We start from the raw sequence: 12,110 nt of genomic DNA, 5'->3' as shown, positions 1-12,110 counted from the left end.
ATCCCAAAAAAGTACAAAACATTTTATACTGCTTATCCCCAGAAATAGTGGATTTTCCCCAAGTCCAATTTAACACTATAATGAAAATAAAATGATCTTTTCTACCTTTGTTGTCTGGTGACTTTTTCTGATCATGCTGGCCCAGTATCCGTTCTGTTGCTATCTGTCCTCAGTGCAGGTCAGGAAGTCATCCTCCTCAAATATCTCCCTGGCAACTCAGGACACCTCCAGCCAACCCCCCCCCCCCCCTGCTTTCCCAGCAGTAAGGTAACAAACCATAAACCAATTTCTACAACTGCTAGAGGGCTTTCACTGCAGCTCCTGCTGTGAGGATGGAGGTAAATCAACAATTTAATCCCCTCAGAGCAGCTGGACTCCACAGCTGATCCATTCTGCTGCAGCAGGGGGGAGGCTTAGCCTCTCCAAGCCTCTTATACCGGGCGCCTATGCCTTTACCACATTCTCTGGCAACGAATTCCAGCATTTAATTACACGTTGAGTGAAGAAAGATTTTCTCCGATTCATTTTAAATTTACTACTTTGTAGCTTCATCACATGCCCCCTAGTCCTAGTATTTTTGGAAAGCGTAAACAGACGCTTCACGTCTACCCGTTCAACTCCACTCATTATTTTATAGACCTCTATCATATCTCCCCTCAGCCACCTTTTCTCCAAAATGAAGAGGCCTAGCCGCTTTAGCCTTTCCTCATAGGGAAGTTGTCCCATCCCCTTTATCATTTTCGTCTAATCATTTTCGTCTAATTCCACTATATCTTTTTTGAGATGGGACGGCCAGAATTGAACACAATATTCGAGGTGCGGTCACACCATGGAGCGAAACAAAGACATTATAACGTCCTCATTTTTGTTTTCCATTCCTTTCCTAATAATACCTAACATTCTATTTGCTTTCTTAGCCGCAGCAGCACACTGAGCAAAGGGTTTCAACGTATCATCAACGACGACACCTAGATCCCTTTCTTGGTCTATGACTCCTAACATGGAACCTTGCATGACGTAGCTATAATTCGGGTTCCTCTTTCCCACATGCATCACTTTGCAGTTGCTCACATTAAACGTCATCTGCCATTTAGATTCCCAGTCTCCCAGTCTCGTAAAGTCCTCTTGTAATTTTTCACAATCCTCCCTCGATTTAATGACTTTGAATAACTTTGTATTATCAGCAAATTTAATTTCCTCACTAGTTACGCCCATCTCTAGATCATTTATAAATATGTTAAAAAGCAGCTGTCCCAGCACAGACCCCTGGGGAACCCCACTAACTACCCTTCTCTATTGAGAATGCTGATCATTTAACCCTACTCTCTGTTTTCTATCTTTTAACCAGGTTTTAATCCACAATAGGACAATACCTCCTATCCCATGACTCTCCAATTTCCTCTGGAGTCTTTCATGAAGTACTTTGTCACACGCCTTCTGAAAAAAACAGATATACAATATCAACCGGCTCACCTTTATCCACATGTTTGTTCACCCCTTCAAAGAAATGTAATAGATTGGTGAGGCACGATTTCTCTTCACTAAATCCATGTTGGCTTTGTCTCATTAATCCATGCTTTTGAATATGCTCTGTAATTTTGTTCTTTAGAATAGTCTCTACCATTTTGCCCGGCACCGACGTCAGACTCACTGGTCTATAATTTCCCAGATCTCCTCTGGAACCTTTTTTAAAAATTGGTGTTACATTGGCCACCCTCCAATCTTCTGGTACCACACTCAATTTTAAGGATATATTTCATATTACTAATAGCTCCACAAGTTCATTTTTCAGTTCCATCAGTACTCTGGGATGAATATCATCCAGTCCAGGAGATTTTCTACTCTTCAGTTTGTAGAACTGCCCCATTACATCTGTTGTAGGAGGTGGAAGGCCTCCAATTATTTAATGTACAGAAATTAATGTCTCATATGTTGGACAGAGAGAAATGAAGGTTTCTTTCCTTCTAATCATGAGAAGCTTGCTGGCTTGCTGGTATGCCAATTACACTATAAGCCCTGATTGCCCACAATCTCTCCCATTGAATATGGTCTGGAGACAGAATTCTTTCCCATGCCCTTTGAAGTCAGGCTACTATCCAGGAGAGAATTACCCTTTTTTTACAACCATGAGAGGAAGACCAGGTAACACCTTATTTCCTTCTCTGCCTAGAACAATTCAAACACTATCTCCCTGATCCCTGGAGTCAATAGCAATAGTTCTATTGACAAGAGAAGCCTAACACCTCTATAACAACTCTATAAGGAAGCAGTAATTAACTTTTGTCTCCTCTTTCAGAATAGGGGAAATACTAATTAAAGGTTCTGAGAAAATGTATTCTTGTGTCCAAAACATTTGGACAACAGACCAAATGCATCTTCAAAAGGAAATATAAACAGATGCTATATATTTCTTTATTGTCAGGAGATCCTGCCTGACTGTAAGATGCTAATTAAGGAGGTGAGGAAACCCTCCCTCCTTCTTGTGCTCCATGTATTGAAAGGGAAAATAAACCCTATATAATATTTCTCTGCCAGATAGGAGATTGGGCAGTGTACATCTCTTTTGGCTCCCAAGCCAGGGAGTTTGAAAGAATGTCCTGTTCCCATTTTCCAATGTAATTTCCATTTCTATATATGTTCTCATTTCTGTCATATTCTAGACTATTTCTATGACTATTTTTATTATTTATCCTAAATCTCTGGATAAAGAATAAACTTGTGTTTTTCCCCCACCGGAAGCTTCTCTTGGTTTTTTTCTCTTTTTGTTTTTAGTAGTTGTAGTGCAAATGGTCCATAATCCAGCTGTCTGGTTTCTAAGATACAGTTGAGAAGATTGTATTGTGTAAGTAGTGCTGACCGTGATTAGAGACCCTGGAGGTGCGGCACGAAAGACACAAACACATCCTCCAGGTTTATAGAGAATTCATTCAGTTTCTCCGCCTCGTCAGCTTCGAATACCATTTCTGGCACCGGTATCTCTCCCAAATCTTCCTCGGTGAAGACCGAAGCAAAGTATTCATTTAATCTCTCCGCTATGGCTTTGTCTTCCCTGATCACCCCTTTTACCCCTCGGTCATCTAGCGGTCCAACCGATTCTTTTGCCAGCTTCCTGCTTTTAATATACCTAAAAAAAAATTTACTATGTGTTTTTGCCTCCAACGCAATCTTTTTTTCGAAGTCCGTCTTAGCCTTCCTTATCAGTGCTTTGCATTTGACTTGAGATTCCTTACACTGTTTCTTTTTATTTTCAGTCGGTTCCTTCTTCCATTTTCTGAAGGATTTTCTTTTAGCTCTAATAGTTTCCTTCACCTCACTTTTTAACTACGCTGGCTGTCGTTTGGTCTTCTGTCCTCCATTTTTAATACACGGAATATATTTGGCTTGGGCTTCCAGGATGGTGTTTTTTGAACAGCATCCACGCCTGACGTAAATTTTTGACCTTTGCAGCCGCTCCTGTAAAACTTTTTTTCCCCTTTCTTCTCATTTTATCATAGTCTCCTTTTTTAAAGTTAAACGCTAACGTATTTGATTTCCTATGTATACCTACTTCAAAGCTAATATCAAATCCGATCATATTATGATCATTGTTATCTAGCGGCCCCAGCACCATTACCTCCCGCACCAGATCATGCGCTCCACTAAGGACCAAGTCTAGAATTTTTCCTTCTCTCGTTGGCTCCTGCACCAGCTGCTCCATAAAGCAGTCCTTGATTTTGTCAAGGAATTTTATCTCCCTAGCATGCCCTGATGTTACATTTACCCGGTCAGTATCGGGGCAATTGTATCACCCATTATTATTGTGCTGCCCAGTTTGTTGCATCCTTAATTTCCTTTAACATTTCTGAGTCTATCTGTTCATCCTGGCCAGGAAGACAGTAGTACACTCCTATCACTATCCTTTCCCCCTTCACACATGGAATTTCAATCCATAGTGATTCCAAGATGTGTTTCTTTTCCTGCAGAACTTTCAAACTATTAGATTCAAGGCTCTCCTTAATATACAATGCTACCACTCCACCAATTTGACCCACCCTATCACTATGATATCATTTGCACCCCGATATGACAGTGTCCCACTGGTTATTCTCCTTCCACCAGGTCTCAGAGATGCCTATTATATCTAATTTTTCATTTAGTGCAATATATTCTAACTCTCCCATCTTATTTCTTAGGCATTCACATATATATATATATATATATATATATATATATATATATATATATATATTGTTGTTCCTATTTACTTCATGCTCAGTACTTGACAGTATTAATTTGTAATCTTTTGTCTGATTTTATTTTTATTTAAGGACAACTGATCTACTATCGCCTCTTTTGCAACCTATCAGGATACCCTATCTTCCCTGTTTTGGTGATATCTTTGAAAGATACCTTATCCCGAACCATGTGCTTTTGAGTGACTGTCGACCTTCCCCCAGTTTCCAGTTTAAAAGCTGCTCTATCTCCTTTTTAAATGCCAATGCCGCAGCCTGGTCCCACCCTGGTTAAGGTGGAGCCCATCCTTTCGGAATAGGCTCCCCCTTCCCCAGAATGTTGCCCAGTTCCTAACAAAACATTTCTTCCCCTTCTGAAAACAGAGTTGATAATTTGGCCCCTCCTTAGTCCTGCCCAAAAACACTCCCAGATACACCCCCCTATTGCAGTTTTAGATGTCCATATTCAGGCTGTATAAAATTGAGGTTTGGGCATCAAAGCCATATGAATGTCTAATGCTAGAAGATGGACAAAACACAACTGAAGCTTCTAAAATAAGGACCAATATGTCAGGATTTGGCGAGGAAATTTGACACCCCACTGGTAAAGGAAAAGTCAGAGGATCCTTCTATGAGGTTGACATTTTTAAGTATTGAGCTGGACTCGGTAAGAAGGAGTCACACTTGCCAAGTGACAAGATTTAAAAACTTAATATAATTCAGTCATTTTGTAAGATATCGAAAGAGAACTTGAAAGAGTTGCGAGTGTTATTGGGACATTTCAATTTTGCTTGCTGCATAATTTCTATGGAAATTTTTTCAATATGTCTTGCTTTGCTTACAAGAGATGTATTGCACAAGACTTGTATGTAATTCAGTCTTCAGGTTAACGATGACTTCTTAGTGTGGAAGTAGTTTCTGAAGGATTTTAATGGTGCTTGTTTTTGGCAAGAACTTATTGTGTCAAACATGGATTTGCAAGTATTTTGATTGTATCTTTTGGACTGGGGCTCAGCATATGTTATGACCCGGTAGTGGTGAGCCCTGTGCCCCGACTGAGCATGGCAGAGATGGAGTGACACCACACTCGGTCAGGCAGCCAGACAACCCCTAGCTTCACCTGGGAAGCGACCACCGTTCACCGGGAGTTGAGCCCCCAGCTGCAGGAGGCCACCAGGACTTCAGGAACTGGCGGGGTTGCACAGCCGCTGACCAGGATAGCAGGAAACAGACACAGTTCAGAACCAGTACTCCAACAGGCAAAGAAATAGTCAAATCAGTCCAGAGTCAAGGCAGGCAGCAAACAAGCAAAATCCGAGATAACTAGCCAAGGTCTGGTACACATAGGGTTACCATACGTCCGGATTTCCCCGGACATGTCCTCTTTTTGAGGGCATGTCCGGGGCGTCCGGCGGATTTTGCCCCCGCCCACGTTTGTCCGGATTTCTGGACAAACGTGGGCGCGGGTGCGGGCAGGCGCGTGCGTGCGGTGGGCGTGTGGGCGGGCGATCGGCGCGTGGTCTCCCGTCCCCTCCCCTCCCCTCCTTACCATGTTCCCTGGTGGTCTAGTGACGTCTTCGGGGCAGGAAAGAGCCCCCTCTTTCCTGCCCGGAGCGCTGCCTCCCCTGTCTATCATCCTTCTCGGTCTGGCTGGGGATTCAAAATGGCCGCCGAGAGTTGAACTCTCGCGAGGCCGCTTCAACTCTCGGTGGCCATTTTGAATCCCCAGCCATACCGAGGAGGATGCAGCAGGCAAGGGCAGGCAGCGCTCCGGGCAGGAAAGAGGGGGCTCTTTCCTGCCCCGAAGAGAAGACGCTACTAGACCACCAGGGCTAGACAGTAAGTGAGGGGGGGTATGTGATGGGGGGGAGGGGACTATGTGACGGGGGGGGGAATAGGGGCGGAACCCGGACCTGAAGGGGGCGTGGCAGGGGTGGGGCATGAGCGGGGCGGGGGTGGGGTAGGGGGGCGTGACATGTGTCCTCTTTTTCAGAGGACACAAAATGGTAACCCTAGGTACACAGGAAAAAACAGGAACAGAAGGAAGTCGGTGAACAGCACTCCGACAGCAACTCCTCAGAACAAATGAGGCCGAAGCAATGAAGGCCTGGAGGCAGTGCTTTAAATAGTGAAGAAATCTGAGCAAACCAAACTCAGGTGAAGCCAACATGGCTGCCCCGATAGGAGATCCTCCAAGACCAATATGGAGTTCCTTCCTGATCTCGTTTATACAAGATGGCCGCCCCCTCCTGAGCTAGCCAAGATGGCCGCTGCCCGTGCTCTAAGCCAGATGACGGCTGCCAGACTTGGGGAAACAGAAACCGACCCATCCTGGAGAAACATCAAAAAGCCGGCTAGCTCTGCCGGACCGCACCTCGCCGGCGAATCAGACGCGCAGGCCTGGAATCAGGTGAGGAACGTAACAGCATATATTTTAAGGGTACATAGTGTATTGAATCTTGGCTAAAGAAATGGAAAGTATGGGTTAGTGCCCACATATTGCATTTCTGCAATTATTCACAGAATTGGTTGCAGTTATGGTTTGTGGGGACAGACTGGCTCACAAAAGAGTGATGTTGCATTCGGATAATATAACTGCAGTTCAAGTCATTAATAAGCAGTCTTTAGTGGTGAATGTATTGCAGGTTCTGGTAAATTGCAGTGTTTGGTTTTGAATATTACTTGATTGGTGAAACAGATGCCTGATGTGTTTAACATAATTGCTGATTCTGTGTCTCAGTTTGTGTGGCAGATGAGACCCAACTGCTGTGCCAGAGCCTGTATTGACTTGGTAGGCAGAAACAAAACACAGGTATTACCACACAGAGAATAATGGATTTGAATTGAATATTTATAACAGTAGGTACATTTTGCACTCAGGCTACATCAAGGGCAAAACATATTGAGATATTAAAATAACAAAGAACTTACATAAGTCTTAATGATAAAAAATAAGCACACATAAAACTCAATCATAAAAACAAATATTAAAATAAATCACATAAAAATTATGTAAAAACATATACAATTGAACATACTCAGAAATCATCAAAATAAAAAAGTGCCTGTTGGTATCCAAATATGTAGGGCACCTTTTACTAAGCTGTGGTAAGTATTAGTGCATGCTTACCACACTTACCATGGGATACTCGGAGGCATCCCGCAGTAAGTCCGAATGTGTGCATGCAAACCACGCGCTAAATAATGATTCTGAATTTTTCTGAGGGGGTGTGTCTGGAGGGTGGAGAGTGGGCATAACAGTGCAAATCAGCTAGCACAGTTACATTGTCATGGGCTGATTAGCATGGATAGTGCATGAGCCCTTACTGCCTACCAAAATAGGTGATGGTAAGGGCATTAGCGCATGACCATTAATTCAGAAAATGGAAAAATCGGCCATTTTCAGCAGCTGCAAAAATGGCCTGGGAGAGTGGGAAAAAACCCACGAAAGGGTGCACTAAGGCCACTTTTTACCGCAGCTTGGTAAAGGGACCTCTTATTGTCATACATATTGAAATCACTTATATAACAATATAATCATTCCCTTCCACCCACTGGATTCAGCAGTATCTATGCTCTACTTTTGTTGCCCTTACAGCAGCTGATTAGTGCCAGACATTCAGAGATCCTTACAAAAACTAGGCAAATCATAAACCTCAATTTATTTTATCGTATCTCACTGTTATATTATCATGTATTCAACACTAGTAAAATTCTTTAAATGACAGCTTTGGCAAAGCTTAAAAACAAACAAGAAAGCACTAATCAAACTGTGCACACATTGTGCTAAATATAACAGTAATAATAATACAGTGTTATATGCTATCATTACTGTCCTTAACACAAATTATATCACTATATATTATTAGTATTCTGCCTACAAGCCTGAAAGCTATTGAAGCAGTATACATTAGGCATTTTCCATCCCTAGAAGTGTTACAGTCTAGATCAGTGTTTCCCAAGTCCAGTCCTGGAGTATCCCTTGCCAGTCAGGTTTTCAGGATATCCACAAAGAATATGCATGAGCTTGATTTGCATACACTGCTTCTGAGCAGGCCTAAATGCAGATGCTATATTTAGGCAGGATTCTATATTTATGGCGTGCAAATTTTGGGAACGCCCCAGAAACACCCCTAACCATCCCCCATATAGTTATACATGATAGAAATTAGGCACAGATCCAATATGTATGTAACATCATAGACGCAGATCTGATGTATGCATAACTCCTAATTAAGCCCAATTAGTGCTGATAATTGCTTACCACCAATTATCAGTGCTGATTGGCTCGTTATTCAATTACATTATACATGTAAATTGGACATGCACTCAATTTAACGTGCATAACTCTAGGTGCCATATATAGAATTTGTGGGTAAGCCCATATGTTAGCGTGTTTTAGTAAAAGGGTCCTTTTATTTGATGTATTTATTAAAATCCTAAAGTATGCGATATCTATATGTATTGTAAACTATTGCAGTTGCTGTAACTTGATACAAATCCAGCCTTTTCTCTGAGCAGTTTTCAAATATATTTTATTTGAAATACCTCCTGTCAAAACTACTTCCAAACAGTTTATGACAACAAAACAAATGAAAGGGCAGGAATTAGAATTTAGTCACAAATTACAATCCAATTATAAAATCCAGAAATATAAAAAAGTAGTATTAATAAATGGGTTATTTTACCGAAGATTAGCACATATTATCTGCAGCAGAGCCCATATGAATAAAATGGGTCTTAGTGGCAAATAACATGAGCTAATCTTTAAAGGCCATCAAAATAAATAAGTAATAACAAAACCTAGCTACAAACCAAATTCCATATTTAAATAAGGTCCATAAGGTAAGGGATATCCATAACAGTAAAAGACAAACAATTTGCTAGAAAGTTCCTTCTGAACACTTCTTCACAGTCTGAAGAATGCATTTACTGGCTAGATGGATTAACCTATTTATTAGGGAGTTGTACAGGGCAAACATTTTGGGGGTTTAAAATTTTTTATTTATTTATTTGGGCTTCTTCTCATTTTCCACAAGTGTTTTTTCCTTTTTTTTTTTTAATACATGTTAGAACATTTTATTGTGCACTTGTCAGGATGTGCAAGACTTTTGGCAGCTTGTAGTATGTAAGATAGTATGTATTTTGCAACGGGCAAGAATTGACTCCATCAATATGTCTTCTTAGATGCTGGAGTTAAAGAGTTGCCCACATGAAAAGCAACCAGCTGGAGATATAGGGCCCTGTTTACTAAGGTGCGTTATTTATTAGTGTTTTTAGCGTGCCTACACTTAGAGCATGCGCTAACCATGTAGGCGCCTATAGGGATATTGTAGGCACGTACAGTTAATGTGTTAAAAATGTTAACGTACCTGTAACATTGCTTAGTAAATAAGGCCCATAGTGATTTCTAGCAACATCCCCTGGATTTCAGAAGTCTAATATCTTGGGCAGAGAGCCTTAAATGTAGTGTATGTGCTTACTGTCTCCTTAGAAGGGGTTTAGGCTAATACAGGATTCTCAGATGTACCATGGATAAACATGGAATGTCTGGGTTCTTCTCAAGATTATTTCAGTTGAATACATTTGTTTTGAATGAAGATTTCTTTGAAAGAGTAGTTCTGCCTGTGGAGTGGTGTTTGGACACTTTTACTACCTGGAGTCCTGAAAGAGACACCTGGTTTTACTTCTACCCAGATGCCCAGGCAAAAAAAAAAAAAAAATTTTGGCTCATATTATTACTTTTCTCAATTTTCAGGCATTTCAGACCATTTGTTTTAACAACAACAAAATTAATGAGCATTAGAACATTTCAATGGGTGCAAATTGATTGAATAAGTGTTAATTCTTTGAGTGAATCTTTCCTGTCCTATAATTTATGGCAAGGAGTGGCATGCCAGTTCACTGTAACAGGAGGAAAAGGTCTCAGATATTATCCAGGGGCTACCCAGTGAAATCTTCTGGGTTAAAGCACCAACCAAGACAGTGTTTGATATCTATCTGAGACCTGTGTTATATTGTTTGATTTTTGTAGTAAGGGTTCCTATAATTTTGTCGCACATACTTGTTTTACTCTGACTTTTATTAGAGTGCTATTTCAAATTGTTTAAAGTATTAGACTATTAATTCATATGTTGCCATATGTTAAATCAATTTGCCACACACAAAGTTTAAGATACATTAACAAATGCACGTCCTGAAGAGGCCTCTATAGTTCCTCCCTTCTGACAAAGGGGGCTTCACATATGGTAGAAAACATAGGTGCAAAAATCTGGGGGAACTTTTCACCCCTTGCAAACCTGAGGGGCCGTTCCTTTCACCACCCAGGTCCTTGTTACCAACCTATGCTTTTTACTGATGGAATCCTGTCAAAACATCTTCCTTAGATATGAAAGGAAGTGGTGATATTTGCAGTGCTCATGCTTTCTCTTTGAAGTTAGCTACACAGTACATTCATACATTGCACTTAGGTGGATATTTCGAAAGCTACCCCCTACATCTCTTCTGAAGAGCAACAAAGATGTGGCCTTTCAACTGATTTATAGGACTAATGACTTATTAGTCTATGAACCCAACAAAGCAGGCAGCGAATCCCAGTAAGGTCATCTCCACCAATGTTGCAACTGATTTACTTGCAATGGTGCATAAATCACCATCAGGAACTTGTCAGCCAAGTATCATTAGTATCTACAGACAAAGTCATGTGGAAGCTGCCCTAGATGCCATCTGCTTGCATGGGAGCATTCTAGAGTTTTACAATCAGGCAAATCAATTTGCATGGCTCTACATTTAAAATACATAACTTCTGGCTGTCCATTAATCACAAACATTCAGCAAAATATAAATAAAACATAAAAAATATAAAATACAGATAACAAATATGTTATACTGAGGACCACTTATGTACATGATAATGCAGCTGGGAATGGTGAGCAGAAGAAAAGAGGTAAAAAAAGGATGGGAAGAAGTTGCAGACTAGAAATTTGCATATTTCTGCAATACCAGGTCGATGCATGGAGCGGACAAAGCAAGCTCCAGTTCCGTCTCCCTGTCCCAAAAATCCATTTAATATAAGGTCCCCGGATAGGAGATGTATCAGATATTAAACTGATAAGAACAGATACTATACTTGATCTTAGCCAAAAGGTCGAGAAGTGATTATTCACACATTTCTTATGTAAGGAATTTACTATAGCAGAATTTCATAGCAATTACAAACACATGATCTACTATGGGGACAGAAGTGACTTTAATCATATGATTTTGTTTTACAAAAAACTGACCTAGAGACAGGAAGGAAAGCAGCCAACAATATTGAACCAATGAAGAAAGGAGGAAGAACTTTCAACAGTCAGTACTGAGGAAGAAAGAGACAACAGAGGTAAAATGAAGAGATAGAGAGATCAACTGAAGATAGGAGGCTAACTGGAGACTGGATGGAAGGGAAACCAACTGAAGAAAGCGATAGAAGGTCAATTAAAGGCTGAGAGAAAGACAAACTGAGGGCAATGAAGAAATGGAGTGGGGGTAAGCAACTGAAGAAAGGAGGTGGGGGTAAGCAACTGAAGACAATGAAGAAAGCTAACAAGGCAAAAAGAGAGACCAACTGAAATTAGAGAAACATAAGGCCAATGGAGGAAATGGGGGGAGGGGGGTTCAACTGAAGGCAAGGAGTAAGAGAAACCAATAGAAAATTTGGAAGACAAAGAAACAGAAGAGGAAACAGAAAAGAAGGGAAAGAGAAAATGAACAAATAAAGACAACAAAAACAAAGAATGAGGTTAGTGGACAATGAAGAAAATGTGAGAAAGGAAGAGGAAGAAAACTTCACAAAGATGAAGAAGACAACAGAGGGAAAGGAGCATAAATCTTGCACTACCAATCTGCTTAGTAAGAGAA

At 40.8% G+C, this 12,110-nt stretch overlaps 1 non-coding gene across 1 annotated transcript; it reads right to left on the bottom strand.

Moving 5' to 3' along the window:
* Positions 1 to 11,174: 11,174 nt before the first annotated feature.
* LOC115482328 lies at positions 11,175 to 11,370 on the bottom strand. The gene has a single exon (XR_003944076.1). It is a non-coding gene; the product is annotated as a U2 spliceosomal RNA (small nuclear RNA).
* Between the last annotated feature and the right edge of the window lie 740 nt (positions 11,371 to 12,110).

Source organism: Microcaecilia unicolor, chromosome 12 (genome assembly GCF_901765095.1).
Source record: "Microcaecilia unicolor chromosome 12, aMicUni1.1, whole genome shotgun sequence".
NCBI lineage: Eukaryota > Metazoa > Chordata > Amphibia > Gymnophiona > Siphonopidae > Microcaecilia > Microcaecilia unicolor.
The sequence above is the reverse complement of the archived record's forward strand: the minus strand, read 5'-3'. Positions and strand labels throughout refer to the sequence as shown.